Genomic DNA, 22,429 nt, shown 5'->3' with positions numbered 1-22,429 from the left:
TTTTCCTAGGTCCTCTCTGATGATGCTTCATTTGAGCATCCCAGCATGCATTGGGGATTCTCAAACAAAGCAGCATAAGAGGGCAGAGACTTTGGTCACTGCAGCAGCTTTTGCCCCCTCCCTGAAACGAAGCATCATCACTGATACTATCACGGTAGCCCATCTCTAACAGCCATGGGTGGAGGAGAGTGGCCAGCATTGAGCCTCACAGGAGTAGCAAGATGGCAGCCAAGAGGGCCTTCAGCATGGCTATTTTTTATTTTTTTTTATAGTTCCTCTCTGGTGACGCTTTGTTTGAGTATTCCAGCATGCACTGGGGATTCTCAAACAAATTATCATCAGGTGTCAAAGGCTTTGGTCACTGCAGCAGCTTTTGCCCTCTACCTGAAACGAAGCGTCATCAGGGACACTATCATGGTAGACCATCAGTATTTTAGGATTTAATCAACTAACATCCACCTCTAACAGCCACAGGTGGAGGAGAGTGGCCGGCATTCATAGGAGACTGATTTCTTCTGTATACAGCAATGCTGTGGCATTAATGTATATAGAACAAGTCATCTGACTATTGTAGGTTCTAGTCCCCTTAGGGGACTATTAAATTCTGTACAAAGTAGAAAAAAATGTTTTAAAACATTTTCAAAATTACCACATTAAAAGAAATAAAAAAATACACATATTTGAAATTGATGCATTTGTAAAAGCCCGATCTATGAACATATAAGGCTGCTTTCACACTACGTTTTTTTAACATGCGTCATGAACTTTTTTTTAACGCAAAAACGGATCCAGTGCAAATGCGTTTTCATTTCAATGCATTTGCAATGGACTCGCGTCAACATGCGTTTGCGTGCGTTATAGTGAGGATCCAGCGACTTGCAGTTTTTTAACTTTTTTCAAAAACGCTACTTGTAGCGTTTTTGAGCTGCGTCCTAATACTGTTTTTCACTGGATCCTGACTATACTGCACGCAAACGCATGTGAACGCTGCCATGCTGATAGACAGGATCCTGCTTGGTCTACTGAGCATGCCCAGAAACCAGCCTGGCGTGATCAGTCTCTCTCTCCCCCTCCCCCTCTCTCTCTCCTCTCTCTCTCTCCCCCGCCTGAGAGCGGCGGACGCTCGTAACCAAGGTAAATATCGGGTAACCAAGCAAAGCGCTTCACTTAGTTACCCGATGTTTACCTTGGTTACGTGTGCAGGGAGCAGGCAGCCCGGCTCCTAGCAGCTACGGACGCTCGTAACCAAGGTAAATATCGGGTATCCAAGCAAAGCACTTCGCTTAGTTACCCGATGTTTACCTTGGTTACCAGCATCTGCAGCTGTCAGATGCCGACTCCCAGTCTATCACGTTCAGTTCCCCTCACTCCCGATCACATGACTTCAATGCTCGCCCATAAACTTCAAGTGGCAGGATCCTGCAAAATAGTACATGCGTTTGAATGCGTTTTTCTTTGTAAAAACAGGATCCACTTTTACAGCAAAAAACGTTCATGACGCATGTTAAAAAAACGTAGTGTGAAAGCAGCCTAAAACAAATTAATCCAATTGTTAAACAGTGTAATGAGAAAAAAAAAATCAAAACAAAAGAATTGCCGTTTTTGGCAGCTGCAACAAAAAAAATGTAATAACGGGCGATCAAAATATCGTACATACCCCAAATATTATCAATAAAAACAGCAGCTCGGGGAGCAAAAAAACAAGCCATCACACAGCACCAGACACCAAAAATTGAAACGTTGCAGCACTTGGAAAGTCGCGACACAAGCAGGATTTTTTTTGCTTTCAAAATTTCTGAATAATTTTTTCACCCCTTAAATAAAACAAAAATTATATTTTGTATCTACATAATAAAACTGACCTGGAGAATCAGTTCATATTTATGGTGAGACAAACACTATAAATAAAACAAAACACGAGCAGAATTTCCCTTTTTTTTTTTTGCTATTTTGCCACACTTGGATTTTTTTTTCCCGCTTACCATTAAATCATACGATAAAATGGATAGTGTTATTCAAAAGTACATTTCATCCTGCAAAAAACAAGCCCTCATATGGCTATACTGATGGGAAAAATAGAAAAAGTTAACTGGAAGAAAAAAACGAAAGATCAAAAAAATAAAAAAAAAAATGCCTGGTTCTTAAGGGGTTAAAAGGAAAAACTTTTTTATCAACCAATCACAATGTAGCTTTCATTTTTTTTAAACTGCTGTGCTAAAGTGAAAGCCAAGTTGTGATTGGTTGCTAAGGTTCTGCTCAGATAAAAATGCCCTGCTTTGTGTTAAAGGATTATTCCCATCTCCAAGCTCCTATCCCAATACGTAGTAGGTTAGTAGGTGTAATAATAATATTAGAAAATACCTCTAATTAGAAATGTAGTATAGATCTATTGATTTACTATATTGCTTACCTCATGTGCAGGGCATTACAGGACCTTAGGTATCCATGGCTACGATCACAAATATTGTGACAGATAGTTGCTAGTGGTTGTAACCATGAATATATAAGGTCCTGCAATGCCCTGCACATGAGGTGAGTGACATAGTAAATCAGAAGAACAATGCTACAATGCTAATTGGAGATATTTGCTAATATTATTATTATTATTATTATTGGAGGACTACAAACTGCATAAGGAAGTGGTCACTGACTGCTGTCTGCAGGGCGTCAGGCTTGGGCTTACACCTTCCTTTTACCTCCCTTAAGACTGGGACAGGAATTGAGTGGTTAATTAAGAACAGTTCAATACCCATTTCATTTAGTAGGGGTGCCTGGCTCAGGCTTTTCCCACAGTGCTTATACAGGCCAGTGGCTGTGTCTTCCCCTCCCCTTTATATGGTATATGGGACCTGGCTGGATTCCCCCACCCTTACTTTTCCTGATGGTACCTTCCTGGTGTTTATGAGGCTTGAAGCAAGGGGGATCGGCCTCTTTTCCAGCATCGGCTGACAAGCGTGTCAGCTTTCCAGTGATGGCTGACAAAGGCAGAATAGCAAGTATGGCCGTGCGCCTAAAGACCGATGATGTTCAGCTTAAAGCGTGTCTGTCTGTTTTGCTGGGCGATGCAGCAGGTAGGGCTCGCATTTTCAGTCACGACGAGAGCGCTCGGTGCGCCTGACCCACCTCATAGGCTCTGCCTCAGCTCCTGCTGTACTCACCAACGACCTAGGGACACTGAGCGTCGGCCACCATAGGCCTCCGCTGGTCTCCGTGAGCGGCGGCGCGAGTGGTAGATAACCATTCCCCCTCTGTGTGAGTGGCGGGTACCGCCCAACCCCCTCTTAGTTTCTCACATTATGCCCGTGCTCTCAAGAGTTGTCCTGTAGCCGTGCCCCTCCAATCCCTGCTGCGCCATTTTCAACGGACAAAGCTGCTAATGTAAACTGACACTGCAGCTCTTCAGTGCAGGCTCTAAGGGAGAACGATCAGTTCTTATCTTCAGCAGGTGAGCCATTAGCACCCCTCCCCCCGTTTCCACCTACCGCCGCAGCAGTCTCCAGCCCGCCTCTGATCCCAATTCCCGCCTAAAGGATTCGCTTGCTCCGGGTATGGTGCGCAGGTATTGCAGGACGTGGTTGAGGTCACGTGAATGCTGTGGTGGGATAGATGGATGTGGAAGGAGTTCGGCCTCGGGCTGAAGGCGCTGTTGCAGGCATTCCTCCAGAGACAGTGGATGTTCATGTGCACGCTTGTCCCGACCATCGTTGTCGGCCGGTGGGCTGTCCCGCGAGGCAGTGTTGCCAGCGCGGTGCTGCTCTCCCTGCATGGGGTCCACTTATGTTGCAGCGAGTGGCCGCTGTCCCTGCATGGGGTACACTTACGTTGCAGCGTGGTGCCGCTGTCCCTGCATGGGTCTTCTGCTCCAGCAGCTCCAACAGACCAAGAATGAAGCAGCCTGGATCATCGTTGTCGGCCGGTGGGCCGTCCCGCGTGGCCATGTTGCCAGCGCGGTGCCGCTGTCCCTGCATGGGGTCCACTTCTGTTGCAGCGCAGGGCCGCTGTCCCTGCATGGGGCTCTTGCTGCTGCAGCGCAGTGCTGCTGTACCTGCATGGGTTCACTTCTGCTGCATTCGAACAGGATGGTAAGTTACCTTTGCTGGGGCATGGGGTTACGGTAGTAGTTTAGTATCAACCATTAAGCCCTTATGGCAAAGCTAGTGGAGAGAACCCTTAGCTAAGCCTTTACAGTGTTCAAGTAATATTATAAAAAAAAAAAAAAATTGTTTTACCCCAAACTGCGCCTTTTTCTGTCGGTTTAGTCCAATGTGCTCCTCAAAAAAAGAAAAAAACAGACCAAGAGAGAATTCTGTAATACATGAGAGTCTCTGGTTGAATCAGTAGGTTGATATTTGGATGCTTGTTTCCAAAGATCAAAATAAAAAGAGAAGGCATAGGCAAATTATTAGATGGCCGAGGAGTGCTAATCTGAGCTCACATATATGGATTCAGTGCACAGTGCAGATTACACAGTTGTAACGCATGACATATGTAGTTTAAGGAATTTTGCAAGATGAAAGAGCCTACAGCTATACATATCAGTATGTGTGTGGCTGGTGATACTAGGGAGAGAGTTTACAGCATATGGGTCAGTGAGCTGTGTGCGGCTGGTGTTACTAGGGAGAGAGTTTACAGCATACATATCAGTAAGCTGTGTGCAGCAGTGTGTAATAGACCATCAATATTGTAACGTTAACGCACATACTATATCTTACAAAAAAAAAAAAAAATAGCGGCAAAGAGGTAGGCAATACATCTGAACTATTGTTATACAATACATTGAATTAATTAGGTAAATAGGTTCATTGAATATAAGCTCACATTATAAAAAGAAAAAAAAAAACCTAAAGTGCATATGATATATGATACTAAAGTAGGTTAAAACACCCCTTAATTTTAGTATAAAACATATAATATAAATAGTTATAAAAACAATTTAATGAAAGGGGTCTGTAATCTCAATTCGACTCATGAGTTTCAGAGTTCGGTTTGGTACCCAATAGGTTTCTTTGTGATAGCAGCTTGGGTGATAAAAGCGCGAATGTTATTCACGTGCAGCCGTTGATCCAGACCAGGTAAGTCTTCCCGGCCGAAGGTCCCCTGTGTAGAGATAGGTAGGGAGTTAGACTTGTACACCAATAATATGGCAGAGGCCAGCCTGTGAGCGGCCCTTACGTTCGGTTTTTCATGCCTTCCGTTTTCTAGCGCTCCGCCTTTTTCGGACTTGAAATCAATAGTAACTAAACTACTAGATAAACCACAAATAAAAAAAAAAATTAAAAAAAAAAAAAAAAAAAAAAAAGCTAAAAATTTTTGGCCAGAACGGCAGCTGTTTTAGAACACCCCCTTTTCACAACATGCACATTTACCGTTGGGTCTTGTGGCAAAAGAACTTAACAGATATTGTTTAACTCAACACTTATAGTTTCTCGTGGCTCGTTGGTGGTAGTCAGGCTTGAAGACAGCTCTCATTCTGGATACCTTTAGTTGTGAATATCTCCTTGTTTGTTCGACTGGTTCAGCGGTTAATGCGGCGTCTCGGTGACCCTTCCTTCCCCCCCCTTTTTTAGATATTGAGCTAGATTTCGTGGCCACGGTTTTCTGGCCCCCAAAGGCAAAATTGAGAGGATTAAGGGACCTGTTGATGGTTTTATGACTGTTCTTAAGGTAATATTGAACAACATGCACTCCCTGTGGTCCTCAAGGAGCTGTTCGGTTTACGGTTGTATCATGCGCCATCGGATCATCTGCTGTATCATGCGCCATCGGGTCTATGCTGCTCGGATAAATATTATAATAATTAAAAAAAAAAAAAAAAGTGTATTTTCGGTCCCAGTTCACTTCACATATATATTCTTCATATATATTTTGGCCTCGCACTAGACATGTCACAGGTGTCTAAAATAAATGTGCTGATTCTCTCTTTCGCTTTGGCAGGAATTTCATCGGTTGCTGCCAGAGGCATACCAGGAAACTTTTGAGCACGTTTGAAGGTGATATGGGGTAGCGGAGGAACAATCTATGACCTCGGTCAGATCATTGGTGCAGTAACAACTTGGGACACATATGGTAAGATGTAGAGGGAGCGGTGTACGTTGGTAAGAGTGATTCTCGTAACTGCAGGCACTGTTTCGACAGTTCCCCCTTAAAAGAATGTAGTTCGCTATTTGCAACAGCTGAGGTCCCAAAGGGCTTCGTATTCGACAGTGTTAGAGAAAACGGTTGGTTTCAGCTTTCACAAGAACTATTAACGAGGCAGCAGGCGGCGCGTGTTGTGGTCTGTTCTGGTGGTTTTGGAGCGGTTTCCTTTTTGGCGTTCTTTGGGTACAGGACTTTGTTGTATCAGGGACCAGGGCAGGTGGATGAGCGCATATGTTGCCCTGGTTACTGGTTACCAATGCGTATAATGTTGTCCTAGTAACCATTTAAATGCTGCGGTTCAAATTAAGTGCTCCAGGACAAGGATTATATTAAAATCTGTGCCTGGCCAAAAGTGCCCTATTATGCAGTCTGGATTACGTGGCAAGGCGCCTGGTTTCTTTGCGCTTTTCATTTTCCGAACTTTGATCATGGTATCTCCGAGGGATTTTGAACCCATTTGTTCAGGATCAGCTCTAGGTATACGGAGTGGGCTTGTCGGGAATCAAGTTAAACGTGTTGGTGGGTTTGTAAATGGAAGCCAGACCGTTTTGCTGTAGTTGCATGCTCCGAAGTTAGCGTTTGTATTTCGGCAGGTCACCGCTGGCCTAGTGTCTGTTGTCAGGCATATGTTGGGCTACCCAGAAGGCTGCGAGTAGGCCAGGACCAAAGGTTTTTGGTTTTAGGAACACCTGCGTGTGGTGGAAGGGGAGTCTTGGTCGGTATTGGATCCAGGTGCTGTCAGTGGCAATGTACGTCAGCAGAGTGGGTTGGGGTAACAACTACTTTAGGGTTATTATTATTGGTTCTAGATAACCCGAGAGTTACACGACAGGGTGAGTGAGACGTATTGACATGGAGAAAAGTGGCAGGATACGAATTGTTTGTCACGGTTTGTGGTTTACTGGACGGGGTCGAGCAGGCGGTTCTTTGTGTGGTGGCGGTCGGGGCGTGGTGTAGGGGTACACCAGCCCCTTCGTGGCGGTAAATTCAATCAATGTTAATGAGACCGAGTGCGAACTTGGCCTCTGGGAGTCCGGAGGGCCACACCGTGTTGGAGTTAAAAAGATGGTGAAACAATCGTTTCAAGTATTCTGAGAAGTTGAAGTTTTAAAGGAGACGTTTTTATAAAGAGAAGTGAAAGGAAATATAATAAATAAAGCTGTGGCCGACCCCGTCCACTAAAGAGATCGTGTGGTGTGTGTGCCTTTTTGCGTCGATTGGAAATAAGGGAGGGATTAATAAGTTAGGAGGTTTGGTGGTGGTCATGACAGCAGTCTGGAGGACTACAAACTGCATAAGGAAGTGGTCACTGACTGCTGTCTGCAGGGCGTCAGGCTTGGGCTTACACCTTCCTTTTACCTCCCTTAAGACTGGGACAGGAATTGAGTGGTTAATTAAGAACAGTTCAATACCCATTTCATTTAGTAGGGGTGCCTGGCTCAGGCTTTTCCCACAGTGCTTATACAGGCCAGTGGCTGTGTCTTCCCCTCCCCTTTATATGGTATATGGGACCTGGCTGGATTCCCCCACCCTTACTTTTCCTGATGGTACCTTCCTGGTGTTTATGAGGCTTGAAGCAAGGGGGATCGGCCTCTTTTCCAGCATCGGCTGACAAGCGTCCCTCCCTCCCTCCCTTAAATGGTATTTTCCTTTCTGGTATATGATATGGTCTTAAATTCAATCAATGTTAATGAGACCGAGTGCGAACTTGGCCTCTGGGAGTCCGGAGGGCCACACCGTGTCGGAGTTAAAAAGATGGTGATATGGTCTTTCTTATTACAGAGTTGATGCTCAAGTCACAGCTGGCGGTAAATTCAATCAATGTTAATGAGACCGAGTGCGAACTTGGCCTCTGGGAGTCCGGAGGGCCACACCGTGTTGGAGTTAAAAAGATGGTGAAACAATCGTTTCAAGTATTCTGAGAAGTTGAAGTTTTAAAGGAGACGTTTTTATAAAGAGAAGTGAAAGGAAATATAATAAATAAAGCTGTGGCCGACCCCGTCCACTAAAGAGATCGTGTGGTGTGTGTGCCTTTTTGCGTCGATTGGAAATAAGGGAGGGATTAATAAGTTAGGAGGTTTGGTGGTGGTCATGACAGCAGTCTATTATGGCTCGGTTCCACTTGTACATAGACTCTGAAGTGAGAGCATCAGAAGCAAAATACTAATAACACTCTGCTGCAAGTGTGAGCAGAGGGTCATGTGACTATGATCCAATCTTGCGATCGGATCACAGCTGCGGAGAAGAGGGAGGGAGCACTTTCTCCCCAACTTCGCTGCCTGTCCCTGCGTACATCGCACTGCGGTCGGATGACATGCGAGTGCAGTGCGGTTTCACACGCTCCCATAGACTTGTATGGGGGTGCGTGAGCCGAGACTCGCTGCCAAATGCAGCATGCTGCGATTCACTTCTCAGGCCGATATGGCATGAGAAATCAATCGCAGATGGACTCTGCCCCATAGTTTTGCTCTTATATTTTATCAGATTGCAATCGTCCCTGAAAATCGCAAGTGGAACCAAGGCCTTACACCTACTAGCATATTGGGATAGGATCTTGGAGACGGAAATACCCCTTTAAGTGTATTGCAACACCTGAAGGGCGGGGTTCCCTCCAAGTGTTGTGATTACTTGAGTCATATCTCATCCCCTTAAGAAAGGGTAACACAACTAGACCTCATTGATCAAAACAGTCTATTTTTGATTGTCCATAGCAACCAATCAGAGCTCAGTCTTTATTTTTTAACGCGTTTTGACAAAATGCAAGCTGTAATGCCACGGGTTGCTAGGGGCAACATAAACAGCCTTATTGTTTATATAAATGAGGTCCCATACAGTAAATCCAACCTTAATACAGTACAATAAAAGATACACGCACACAATTCAATGACGATATAGTAAATGAGATCACGAATACTCTCCTTACCTCCTATATCTGTCCAGTAAGAGCGCCGGACGTTATCCAGGGTGGGGCGCCGCGCGCCTGTTCTCCTTATTGCCGGGACCCCAATGTACTAACGAGATCTCTGGTCACTGCAAGGAACAGACAAGAGATGTCTGTAAGTGTCACAGACTAATAATGCGCATTTTATTTATTATAAATGCCCCACAGACATCACAATCTGCCATGATAGAAACCAATATGAAAAGAAAAAACAACAAAAAATATAATAGTAAAAAATCCAAGAAAAAAACAATTCCTTTACAAGCGGACATGCCAAAGGTTTCCCAAATGGGGCAACACATTTAATCGACAAGTTGCTGGTTATACAACTATCTCTAAAGGTTAATTCACACCTGTATTTTGGACTAGTATCTCATCAGTATTGGTCACCACAAACTACCCCAAAAAATCATCAAAAACTGCAGGGTGTGCATGAGGCCTTAAGGCCGCTTTACACGCTGCGACATCGCTAGCGATCGCACCCGCCCCCGTCGTGCGTGCGTCACGGGCAAATCGCTGCCCGTGACGGACAATATCGGAGGTACGCGTCACACGCACATACCTTCCTAACGGCGTCGATGTGGCCGGCCAACAAACTCTTTTTTAAGGGGACGGTTCGTGCGGCGTCACAGCGACGTCACACAGCGGCCAAGCAATAGAAGTGGAGGGGCGGAGAACAGCCGCAGGAAAGTCACTCCCACCTCGTTGCCGGAGGACGCAGGTATGGTGTTGTTTGTCATTCCCGGGGTGTCACATGTAGCGATGTGTGTTGCCTCAGGAACGACGAACAACCTGCGTCCAAAATGAGCAACGATATTTGGGAAAGGAACGACGTGTCAACAATCAACGATTTTTGCCGTTTTTCGGATCGTTAGCGGTCGCTCGTAGGTGTCACACGCAATGACACCGGATGTGCGTCACAAATTCCGTGACCCAACGATATCTCGTTAGCCGCCGGATCCGTTTTCCCCCCATAGACTTTCATTAGTGCCGGATTGTGCCGGATGGCCTTGCGTTTCATCCGTTTTTTGACTGATCCGGCAAAATTTACTTGTCCGGCGGCGGATGAAACGTTGAAGTGAACGTTTCTGTGTGCAGCAAAAAAAACGTATCGTGCGCCATACGGCGTGTTTTATAATGGAAGCCTATGGACGCTGGATCCGGAGTGATGCGTCAAAAAACGGATCCGGCCGCCGGATCCCTTTTTTGAACTTAGCATGCTCAGAATCACACCGGATCTGTCAAAAAAACTAAAGGAACTGATGGAAAAAACTGATGCAACTGATCCGTTTTTTCGCCGGATCCGTCGCATCAGTTTTTTCGCCGGATTGTGCCTGATGCAAAAAACTGATGTGTGAAAGCAGCCTTACCAGCACAGTTTAGTTTGATATCCTTCCAACACAGCCCCAGAGTATCCCCCACATGATGCTCCCACAGTGCCTTACACATTATGAAGCACCCTCATATAATGAAGCCCCTGTAGTTCATCTCACACAATTATGCCCACTGAGATCCTCACAGACATTATAATGCCCCCATATAGAGTATGATGCTCCCACAGTGCCTCCCTTACACATTAAGAATCACCCACAACTCATCCCCTACAAATACAATGAAGCCCCCGTAGTTCCCCTCACACAATTATGTCCACTGAGAGCCTCACAGGCATTATAATTCCCTCATAAATAGTATGATGCTGCCACAGTGCATCCCTTACACATTAAGATGAACCCACAACACATTGCCCCCATATATAATGAAGCCCCCATAGTTCCCCCTTACACAATTATGCCCACTGAGTACTTCCCAGACATTATAATGCCCCATATAGAGTATGATGCTCCCACACTGCCTACTTTACACATTATACTTCACCCTCAACACATTGTCCTCATATTTAATGAAGCCCCTGTAGTTCCCCTCACACAGTTATGCCCACTCAGCGCCCCTCAGACATTATAATGCCCCCACATAGAGTATGATGCTCCCACAGTGCCTACCTTACACATTATACTGCACCCACAACACATTGTCCTCATATTTAATGAAGCCCCTGTAGTTCCCCTCACACAGTTATGCCCACTCAGAGTCCCTCAGACATTATAATGCCCCCACATAGAGTATGATGCTCCCACAGTGCCTACCTTACACATTATGAAGCACCCACAACTCATCTCCTCCACATACAATGAAGCCCCCGTAGTTCCCGTCACACAGGTATGCCCACTCAGAGCCCCATGGACACTCTAATGCCCCTAGATAGAGTATGATACTCCCACAGCCCCCATACAGTATTATGCGCCCATATGCTGCCCCCACACAGTATGATGATTCCACCTGTACCTCCCCAGCACAGTATAGTGTCTAAAAGGCTCTCTTGGGTCTGGAACTAGAGAAGGCCAGCCTTGATCTAAATTGTCTCTGTTCTCTAGCATGGCCTTAACATCTTCTCTCCCATTAAACGAGTATTAAATAATCCTTAGTGGAGAAAGCCCTCAATCATAGGTGGGGTGCCTGATGGAGACACATCTTTTAGTAGCCAGAGTGGAATACCATTCAGCAATATTTCTTTAGTAGGATTTCATTTGGGCCACTTGAGGGTAATGTTCTTCTGTGTACCTTCTTGTGTTCTCCAGATATAAAAAAAAACCCATATGTGCAATCTTTCTAAAACAGCTCCCCACCTTTCCACAGGTTGTGTCAGGTATTGCAACTCCGGTCCACTCACTTCAATGGCGCATAGCTGTAATACCCAGACACAACTGGAATACGAGGCACAAGCCAAAGACAAGTTTAGCACTGTTTCACGAAAAAAGCAGTCATGTTTTTCTAACCCTGGACAATCCCTTTAAGCGTCACGCTGTGCACACATTTTATTAATAATACACATATAATCAGTGGTTCATTTTCTCATAACAAAAAGGTTGCCAGACCCAATGAGCGGGGCTGCCCGGTGGATGAGTGGCAGCGGTGTTTATTGCACTTTAACAAGAGATTAGTGTCACAAGCACAAAGCGGCATTTTATTTTTAGTATAACGCACTTGGACACTTGTTTACAGTCTGTCTGCGACGTACTAATATTATTTAGTATTTAGAGATAAAAGACAAAGAAGCTTTAGTACTGCCAAAACAAATAATCCCGAGCACGTCCGTCCTTATCACAGCTGTGTAGGAAGCACAGTATTCCCCCTGGTTCACTGATTTTCAGCTAGCTTAGAATAGCTCAATCCATCCCAAAAAATAAGAAAAATAATCATAGTATTCAAACCACATAGGCAATGTGTTCTTATAGCATTATCTATATTAAAAGAAGATTTCTAAAATTCAACATCAAGCTGGGTAATAACTTACGGAGAGCTGGGGGTCTGACTGCTGGGATCTCAAATGCTCCAGAGGGCTCTGAAATGCCCCTTACGGAGAGGTGGGGATCTGACTGCTGGGATCTGAAATGCTCCAGAGGGCTCTGAAATGCCCCTTACGGAGAAGTGGGGGTCTGACCACTGGGACCTGAAATGATCAAGAGGACTCTGAAATGCCCCTTACAGAGAGGTGGGGGTCTGACTGATGGGACCTGAAATGCTACAGAGGGTTCTGAAATGCCCCTTACGGAGAGGTGGGGATCTGACCACTGGGGCCTAAAATGCTACAGAGGGTTCTGAAATGCCCCTTACGGAGAGGTGGGGATCTGACCGCTGAGATCTGAAATGCTACAGAGGGTTCTGAAATGCCCCTTACGGAGAGGTGGGGATCTGACCGCTGAGATCTGAAATGCTACAGAGGGTTCTGAAATGCCCCTTACGGAGAGGTGGGGATCTGACCGCTGAGATCTGAAATGCTACAGAGGGTTCTGAAATGCCCCTTACTGAGAGGTGGGGATCTGACTACTGGGATCTAAAATGATTCAGAGGGTTCTGAAATGCCCCTTACGGAGAGGTGGGGATCTAACCACTGGGATCTAAAATGATCCAGAGGGCTCTGAAATGCCCTTTACGGAGAGGTGGGGGTCTGACCACTGGGGCCTAAAATGCTCCAGAGGGCTCTGAAATGCCCCTTACGGAGGGGTTGGGGTCTGACTGCTGGGACCTGAAATGATTCAGAGGGTTCTGAAATGCCCCTTATGGAGAGGTGTCGGTCTGACCACTTGGATCTGAAATTATCTAGAGGGTTCTGAAATGCCCCTTATGGAGAGGTGGGGGTCTGACCACTAATACCTGAAATGATCCAGAGGGCTCTGAAATGCCCGTTACGGAGGGGTTGGGGTCTGACTGCTGGGACCTGAAATGATTCAGAGGGTTCTGAAATGCCCCTTATGGAGAGGTGGCGGTCTGACTACTTGGACCTGAAATGATCTAGAGGGCTCTGAAATGCCCTTTACGGAGAGGTGGGGTCTGACCACTAGGACCTGAAATGTTCCAGAGGGCTCTGAAATGCCCTTATGGAGAGGTGGGGGTCTTACCACTGGGACCTGACATGATCCAGAGGGCTCTGAAATGCCCCTTGCGGAGATGTGGCTGTCTGACCACTTGGATCTGAAATTATCTAGAGGGCTCTGAAATTCCCCTTACGGAGAGGTGGGGGTCTGACCACTGGGACCTGAAATGATCCAGAGGGCTCTGAAATGCCTCTTACGGAGAGGTGGGGGTCTGACCTCTGGGGCCTGAAATGATCCAGAGGGCTCTGAAATGCTCCTTACGGAGATGTGGCTGTCTGACCACTTGGATCTGAAATTATCTAGAGGGCTCTGAAATGCCCCTTACGGAGAGGTGGGGGTCTGACCACTGGGACCTGAAATGATCCAGAGGGCTCTGAAATGCCCCTTACGGAGATGTGGCTGTCTGACCACTTGGATCTAAAATGATCTAGAGGGCTCTGAAATGCCCTTTATTGAGAGGTGAGGGTCTGACTGCTGGCACCTGAAATGATCCAGAGGACTCTGAAATGCCCCTTACGGAGAGGTGGGGGTCTGACCACTGGGCCCCTTACGGAGAGGTAGCGGTCTGACCACTGGGACCTGAGATGATGCAGAGGGCTCTGAAATGCCCTTCACGGAGAGGTGGGGGTCTGACCACTTGGACCTATATATACATTATATATATATATATATATATATGTATCTATATATATATATATATATATATATATATATGTGTATAAAATGGAGAATATGTTTATATGGGTGGACCCATTTGCCTTGTCAATCCCACCCACACTATTTACCATTTAAAAAGTACCCCATGCCAGGCTTTCTACAAAAAAAAGTGTATGCATTATGGTTTGTTTATTTATTTTTTTTATTATGAGCACATTCTACTATTTTTTTTTCTGAATTTATTAAAGGCTAATTTTTTACTGGCCTCCATTGGTGTTAGAGAACATACCCCTTTGGACCATCAAGAGCTATTTGACCTTGAAGTCAGACCGGAGAAGTGAATACTCCGTGAACCCCAACCAGACCACAGACTTGAAGTTTTCTGAGATACTTATGTCTAACACAGGAGTGGTGAGCTGAATTGACACTTGATATTTTTGTAAAAATTCCCACAGAGGTCTTCAAAATCATAGTAGAAACTCATACCACAAAATTAGAAGCTGTTACAGCTGTAAAATGCAATTCAGATTACAACTATTGGGTGGCCAGATAGAGGCACATATAGCAAAAACATCTTCCAGCACAGTATTGCAAAATCTAAAGGCTGCTTTACACGTTACAATTTATTGTGCGATCGCACCCGCCCCCATCGTTTGTGCAGCACGGGCAATTTGTTGCCCGTGTCGCACAACCCTGTAACCCCCCCGTCACACATACTTACCTTCCAAACGACCTCGCTGTGGGCGGCGAACATCCACTTCCTGAAGGGGGAGGGACGTTCAGCGTCACCACGATGTCACACAGCGGCCGGCCAATAGAAGCGGAGGGGCGGAGATGAGCGGGACGTAAACATCCCGCCCACCTACTTCCTTCAGCATTGCCGGCGGGACGCAGGTAAGCTGTTTTCATCGTTCCCGGGGTGTCACACTGAGCGATGTGTGCTGCCCCGGGAACGATGAACAACCGGACGTTCGATTTTTTGAAAATGAGCGACGTGTCAGCGATGAACGAGAAGGTGAGTATTTCTGCTCGTTCATATCTGTCACACGCTACGATATCACTAACGATGCCGGATGTGCGTCACTTATGACGTGACCCCGCCGACATCTGGTTAGATATATCGTAGCGTGTAAAGCCCGCTTAAGTTCTTTCAAAGCTGAACATCTCATAATTTTACTCATCCCGTGATATGTCAAGCAAAGAGGATAAGTATGGAAGGACACCATCTGTAGTAGGCCAATATATACTCTACTACTGGCCAGTAAATTCAGGAATTGAGAAGGAAGGACGTTGACAAATCTGTATCCATTTAATAGACAATAATCATGTTCTACAACATTAGTAAAGACATAAAAATACATTTCTAGCCCTAGAAATACCCAATGAGACACATTTAAGTTGTAAAATGGAACATTATGTCCTGCTTGATGTTGCATTTTGTATTTGGCGTGTAAATAATAAAAGACCACATTCATTTCCAAGCCCGGCATCGTTCCATGATCCTTTCAATAAAGCCCTTTTCATTGCAATGAATTTTATCATCCATCATGAGAGGACAGAGAAGACGCATCGGGAGCAGTACACTCATCCTCCCCTTTGTGTACGGCATGGAAGAAGGACTCAAACAATGAATTTAAAATTTGGCAATTTTGCAAGATCAAAAGTTATGGCTGAGCGAAACGCGTGGAACGGGAGACGAGGTGAAGGAGGTAAATGAATACACAAGGAAGTCTAGTAGATTGTCCTAATAGCACGAAGCAAAACATGAATTACGGGAGCAGCAATATATTCCTTTGTACCATATGTCTATGTCTCCAGGAATAGCTACAAGGCTACATGGCACGGGCCAGACCTCTATTTCTATGCTAAATACGTTAAAGCTGTACACATGAATATCCTAGTTGATGCTTTCCGTGCCTGGAAATGCAAGCACGTGGTAGGCTGCCTTCGCTCGGGCATGGATGCCTGGAAGAAAACATTTTCAAGAATCCACTTGACTGCCAATATCAATTTGGCAAAGCAGTAATTTCAGATAAATACGGTTAATGAGATGTATGCTACTGAGTGTACATTAACGACTGAGAGCCTTTAATTATAATTTATGGTGCACCAAAAGCTTATGATTTCAACGGAAATGTCGGGGAAGGAGGGCACTCCTCATTCATCACATGGTGGAGATTCCGTGCTCCTGGCTCCCGTTCATGTTTTTTTTTTGCGAATGGCGGGGTAGATATGCAAAAAAAGAACAAACCGGTTAAAAAATCCTATTATTAGACATTCCATGAAGTAATGGATGTAAGAAGAAGCTGAGGGTTAATAGCCCTGACACAGGTAATGATAAGAGAAAGCTTCATTTTCTTATAGGACAGGTTGAATATTCTAGTGACCTTCTTGAGGATGAAAGTATGAGTATTGATTGAACCAATTAATGAGAGAGCAATAGACGAGGCACTAAGAGAATTGTGAGAGGAAAGCTCGTCTAGATGGATTCTGTAATAGAATCTCCATGTGGAAGACTTCAGAAGGGTTTCGATTAGGTCCTGCTCTGATAACTGGTTACCAAGGTGATATGCTGAGATCTGGTGGCTCCTGAAAAAGCCCAGAACACGTGACTGATAAATGCTCATAGGTTTTACATGCGCCTTTCATGGTCTAATTCCTACCACACCTCAAAAAAAATCAACTGGTTGGCATAAATTCACCTACAGCATCCAATTCCTGGTTTTGTACATCTGTCAAAGTTGCAAACAACTAATTCAATAGGGCTGCTAGATGTCGGACCAGCCTAAAGGGTACTTTACACACAACGATATCTCTAACGACATATCGTCGGGGTCACGGTGTTCGTGACGCAAATCCGGCGCCGTTAGCGATATTGTTGTGTGTGACTAAAAGGAGCGACGATCAACGATCGCAAAAACGTCAAAAATCGTTGATCATTGACACGTCGCTCCTTTTCATAATATCGTTGATGGTGCATGCCGCTGGTTGTTCGTGGTTCCTGCGGCACCACACATCGCTGTGTGTGACACCGCAGGAACGATGAACATCATCCTACCTGCGTCCACCGGAAAGGAGGAAGGAAGGAGCTGGGCGGCATGTTCCGGCCGCTCATCTTCTCTCCTCCTCTTCTATTGGGCGGCTGTTTTGTGACGCCACTGTGACGTCGCTGTGACGCCGAACGCACCTCCCCCTTGAAGGAGGGATTGTTCGGCAGCAACAGCGACATCACTGAACAGGTATGTGCGTGTGACGCTGCCGTAGAGATATTGTTTGCTACGGCAGCGATCATCACATATCACACAAACAACGGGGGCGGATGCTGTCGCTCGCGACATCGCTAGCAATCGCTAGCGATGTTGCAGCGTGTAAAGCACCCTTTAGTCTTCTATTGTTAACTAATTTGTGGAACATACATATGTCATGATCCGCAGTGCTCTGCTCTCCAGCAGAGCCAATGTTCTGTATTATGCTCCAGGTTACAGGTTGCTTCTCAGCCTTCGAGTCCTGCGCTGGTGTGGGGAGGGGGCTGTGATTAAGTGTCTCATTCCGGGTGAGTGCTCAGCTTCATTAGGGAGCAACTTCACCAGAAACGCTGCCAGTCATATTTCCTGCTCTGCAGTGAGTTCTCTGGCTCCCGTGAGTGCTGTTGTTCTGATCTTGTCTCCCTTCCCTAGACCTTTGTTACCCTCCTGTGCCCATGCCCCTGACTCTGACGTTATCCCTCTGGTTTCTGACCTCCGGCTTGTACGCTGACCTTGGCTCCACTTGCTCCCTGTGTACCTTATCTGACTTCCTGGCTTCTGACCTTGGCTTTGCTCGCTCCTTGTCTAAATTATCTGACTTCCTGGCTTCTGACCACCCGCATGTTTGACTTCCCTGTCTCTAGTAGCTTCTAGTGACACCTAGTGGCGTATCGTCACACCAATAAAGTACAATCTGTGGTTGCTGGTGGATCGATATGTTTTCTATTTAGTACAGTAGTGAAACAAGCAAAGGCTCAGAACTGGTGTTGTATTATAAGGTCAATATCTAAGTCTTAGGCAACCTCGTATTAGACATTAGCCAATGGGGAACCAAACCAAATAAAAAATGGATTGGAATTGTGGTAGATACATGACCTAGGTGTTATGTGCACTGACGTGCACATGTGAAAGATAACGTAAAAATAAGGTGTAACTTAAAACTACTATATCTGACTCGCCCAGTTCTTGTACAGACCAGAGGTCCCGGCTTTGCAGTCCCTCAAGGCCCCTACACAGACTGAAACGACCCTAACTGAATGACTCAGATAATCACTCAGACCTTTGCTTCTTAAGCGGCCATTGAGGGTTCCACATGCCTCCTTAAGAATCTGGGGGAAGGTGCTGAGTAAAATAAGGTAAGCGAAAAGTTATCTGCCAGGAGAAACACTAAGCAGACAGGTTGTAGTACCAAGGCCATAAAAGCTTTAAATAAGTACACCCGCCGGATTATAGAGCAGCCTAAATTCAAGCATTGGAAACACTTGTTGACAGAAAGTCAGTGAACATACAGACAAAATGTTCAGAACCAGGACAGCGACAGAACCTTATTGTGGCTCAATGGAGAGGGAAATGCACCACAGAATAGGAGGCTGCCGCATCAACCCAGAGGCATGGCACTAGGTCAGTTATGGATATGCACTTCTGCTGGTATGCAGTACACTAAGTGTAGAAGTAGTCCAGTCCTCTGTCCTTCTTTATTGCTGTAGAAAACATACCAATCCACCAGCACTCATGAATTGTCATGGGTCAACAAAACATAGAAACACGTGTGGTGACCAATAAGGGACCATTTGTGGTTACTGGTGAATAAATTTGTTTTCTAGTTAAAAGAGTAGTCAAACAAGCCAAGGTTTGGAATTGGTTATGCAGGACAGATAACCAGTTACTTTAGCCATTAGAGTAGGCAGATAAGGCATCGATTGATTTAGGAACACTCTACGCATTAGGCATCCAACATTCCTGCCCCCTCAAGACTTGAGAAGAAGTACTACTCTACGTGGCTTGCACTACCAAGTAACACAAAGCAAACTCAGATTTTCCATAGCAATATAAACTAAAAAAAAAACTCTAGTAAAAATAATTAGGACAGTTCTTTTGTGAAGAGATGCTGGAAGAGAATTATGCATTTCCACATGAATATTCCACTGTCGAATAAATATCCTAAGTAGGGATGAGCGAACCCAAACTGTAGCGTTCGGTGTTCATAAAAGACACCTATTTTGGGCTCAAACTTGAGCATGGACTTTTCACGTTGGTCCGTGGCCAAGTTCGGATTTTGGGTGCTCTTCATATGCTAATAAAGTTAGTTTAAAAGCTGCAGTGCAGCCAATCAACAAGCTTTTTGGCATGGGAAAGATGCCTGTATGCTGCTGTAAACAATATAAAGAAAAAAAATGACGTGGGTTCCCCCCTATTTTTGATAACTAGTGCAGGTAAAGCAGACAGCTACAACCCTGCTGGTTATCAAAAATAGAGCTGGTTATCAAAAATAGAGGGGAACCCATGCGTTTTTTTTTTAAATTATTTATTTAAATAGTTGTTTGTTTTTTAAACTGCTTTGAGTCTCCTCCTTTTTTTGATAATCAGCCAAGGTAAAGCAGAGAGCTGAGGGCTGGAGCTGGTTATCAACAATTGGGGGGGGACTCCATGTCATTTTTTTTTTATTTATTGCCTCTTGACATTTATTTGCAGTGCAATTGTCCTCCTCTTACTCCTATTTTGCTTCCTTTTGCAGCCCCTACCACTTACTATGACCATTTTACAGCTATTTTACAGCACCAAAGGTATGGTCCTCTTTGACTTTTATGGGTTTTGGGGTTTGGGGTCAAGTCCGGGTCCCGAACCAAACTTTTAACTAAAGTTCGTCCGAACCTGGAGAACCCAAACTACTGCCCTTGAAGCAATGCTGTATGGCAGCTTAATTGTAGAGTGGTTGCAAAGGTAACAGGTACACATGGGCTCACTTTCCTACAGGGGCCTGAAGACCCATCTCCTAGTTTTTTTAAGTCACCGATGGTACAAAATGGAACATCTTAGATGGGTCAAGGGGGCAGAGTTGTAGATTTGCATTGGACTCCGGGAGTCTTCTCTATGATGGCACCGTATGGAGGTGCATAGAATTTATATAGATATATGGAAAAGGAAGAGGGATCCAGCAAATATCAAGAGGTTCAGTTGGCATAAAACTATGGATTTATTGGTAGAGAAATTAAAAAATTTAACAAAGCTGTAAATATTAAGTTGCAGGAAATAGTGTGTTACGGTCAATGCGTTTCGGTGGTATAAACCGCCTTCTTCACGGTCCAAGCCAAAATAAGTTGGAAGAAGGCGGTTTATACCGCCGAAACGCGTTGTCCGTAATGCATTATTTCCTGCAAGTTATTATTTACAGCTTTGTTACATGTTTAATTTTTCTTCCAATAAATCCATAGTTTTATGCCAACCGGACCTCTTGATATCTGCTGGATCCCTCTTCCTTTTTCACTTTGTTCAAGACCTACTCCTGGTCTGGATCCGTGCAATATTCAGGATAACAGGAGGAATTACTCATTCAGAACTGTCACGGGTGAGCTGGTCTACATTCTCATTGCCTTTTTATATATATATATATATATATATATATATATATATATATACATATATATATATAAATATTTCTATTTATATATATATACGTATATATATATATATATATACATATACGTATATATATATATATATATATATATACATACTGTGCATATATATATATATATATATATATATATATATACACTGTATATATGTATATATATATATATATATATATATGTATGTATTTTTTTTTTTTTTTTTTTCAGACCCTCCAACTTTTTCAACATACACAACTTACGATATGGCCTAAACTGAAGAGCTCAATAAGTAAGCTGTGTGAACAAAGCAAAAATCAGTATAGAGAAATCTAAATTAAAATGGCATAATGCTATTTAATGCCACTCTCTGAAATTAACCAACATTCGGCCATTTTGCTTGGGGGCTCTTAAAAACTTCAGCCATATTAAAAAAACAACAACAAAAAACCCCATTAAGAGTAAAATGGAGAGAGAAATGAAAGAACTAATGAATACTTGAGGCTGTATTCAGGTATACAATATGGAGAGAACACAGCTCTGTGTTTGGACCACAATGTACTCGCAGCAGTAGAGCGGGCGGCAGCCATCGTTTGTCTTTGTTGCGCTAATGAAAAAACATTGATTTTGGAATAATGAAGTGCAGCAATAGGTAACACTGTCTTCATCGTCTCCTGTTCCCTTCTCACCTCATATTGCAAAACTCCACCTCAGAACTGCACATAATCCGATCCGTGTCTGCCAGGCAGATGTTAGATTCATTTATGGTCTCTTTAAATTAAACAGAGATCAAAGCCTTAATTGCAACTAATAAGGTCTTATCATCTGATCAAAACTGATAGAGGGGGCCGGGAAGAGTGGAGAGACATCAAGAAGGCACCCGGTGTGAGGAGAACCTGATTCTCCTCCATTGAAGGGGCTTTGGTGAACTGAAGGCTAGAGTAGGATTTAGGGAGCACTAGTGGATGGAGGCAAGAGTGGCTTGTCCAATATAGGCCTCATACATTTTGCACGGTCAATGGTGAAGGTGCATATGTTTGTGCATGTGTCCATGTGAGTGTGTTCAGCATGTGCTGTCAGTGCGCTATCCGTGTAACATCCGGGTAGCACACGGACAGCATGAAATTCTATACTTACCTGTCCATGGTGCTGCTGTCTCCGGCGCTGCTGCTGCTTCCGATCCAAGGTGCAGTGAATATGCAATGAGCATAATAAGAGGGGGTCACAGCAGCGTCAAAGACAGCAGCGGTGGAGACAGGTAAGTACAGAAAAGCATTTTATTTCACAGACACTGATGTCACACGGAGCACATCAGTGTGCAGGCCGAGTGACACCTGTGCTGCTGGAGAAAAACGGACAGGCCTACGTGTGGAGCACTGGAAACTGAAAACAGACATCACACATACCAGAAACACGGGCATGTGAAGGAAGCCATAGGAAAAGTGGAAGGATGGAGGATGAAGGGTCTAAAACCTCCTTCACACGTCCGTTTCCGGTATGTGAGACATCCGTTTTCACACACAATGGAGATGCTATGTGGATGTCACACAGATAGTGTTTAATATGATATGGCATTAACACACGTAGACCCATTAAAATCAATGGGTTTGCGCACATGTGCTTGTC

General features: G+C 44.6%; 1 protein-coding gene and 1 long non-coding RNA gene across 3 annotated transcripts in view; one reads left to right on the top strand and one right to left on the bottom strand.

Annotated features, from left to right (window-relative positions):
* Positions 1-22,429, bottom strand: part of KLHL29 (kelch like family member 29) — a 1,297,105-nt gene that overhangs the window by 1,058,402 nt on the left and 216,274 nt on the right. For both annotated transcript variants that reach the window (XM_075341153.1, XM_075341152.1), the window contains exon 2: positions 9,062-9,168. The gene's annotated coding sequence lies outside the window, so the exon portion shown is untranslated. The remainder of the gene's footprint in view (positions 1-9,061; positions 9,169-22,429) is intronic.
* LOC142295696 (uncharacterized) lies at positions 2,948-8,152 on the top strand. Its single transcript, XR_012751523.1, has 3 exons — positions 2,948-3,071; positions 5,935-6,066; positions 7,921-8,152. It is a non-coding gene; the product is annotated as an uncharacterized LOC142295696 (long non-coding RNA).

The sequence above is a fragment of the Anomaloglossus baeobatrachus genome, chromosome 3 (genome assembly GCF_048569485.1).
Source record: "Anomaloglossus baeobatrachus isolate aAnoBae1 chromosome 3, aAnoBae1.hap1, whole genome shotgun sequence".
Classification (NCBI taxonomy): Eukaryota; Metazoa; Chordata; class Amphibia; order Anura; family Aromobatidae; genus Anomaloglossus; species Anomaloglossus baeobatrachus.
Note: the sequence above shows the minus strand (reverse complement) of the source record. Positions and strands in the feature narration are given on the sequence as shown.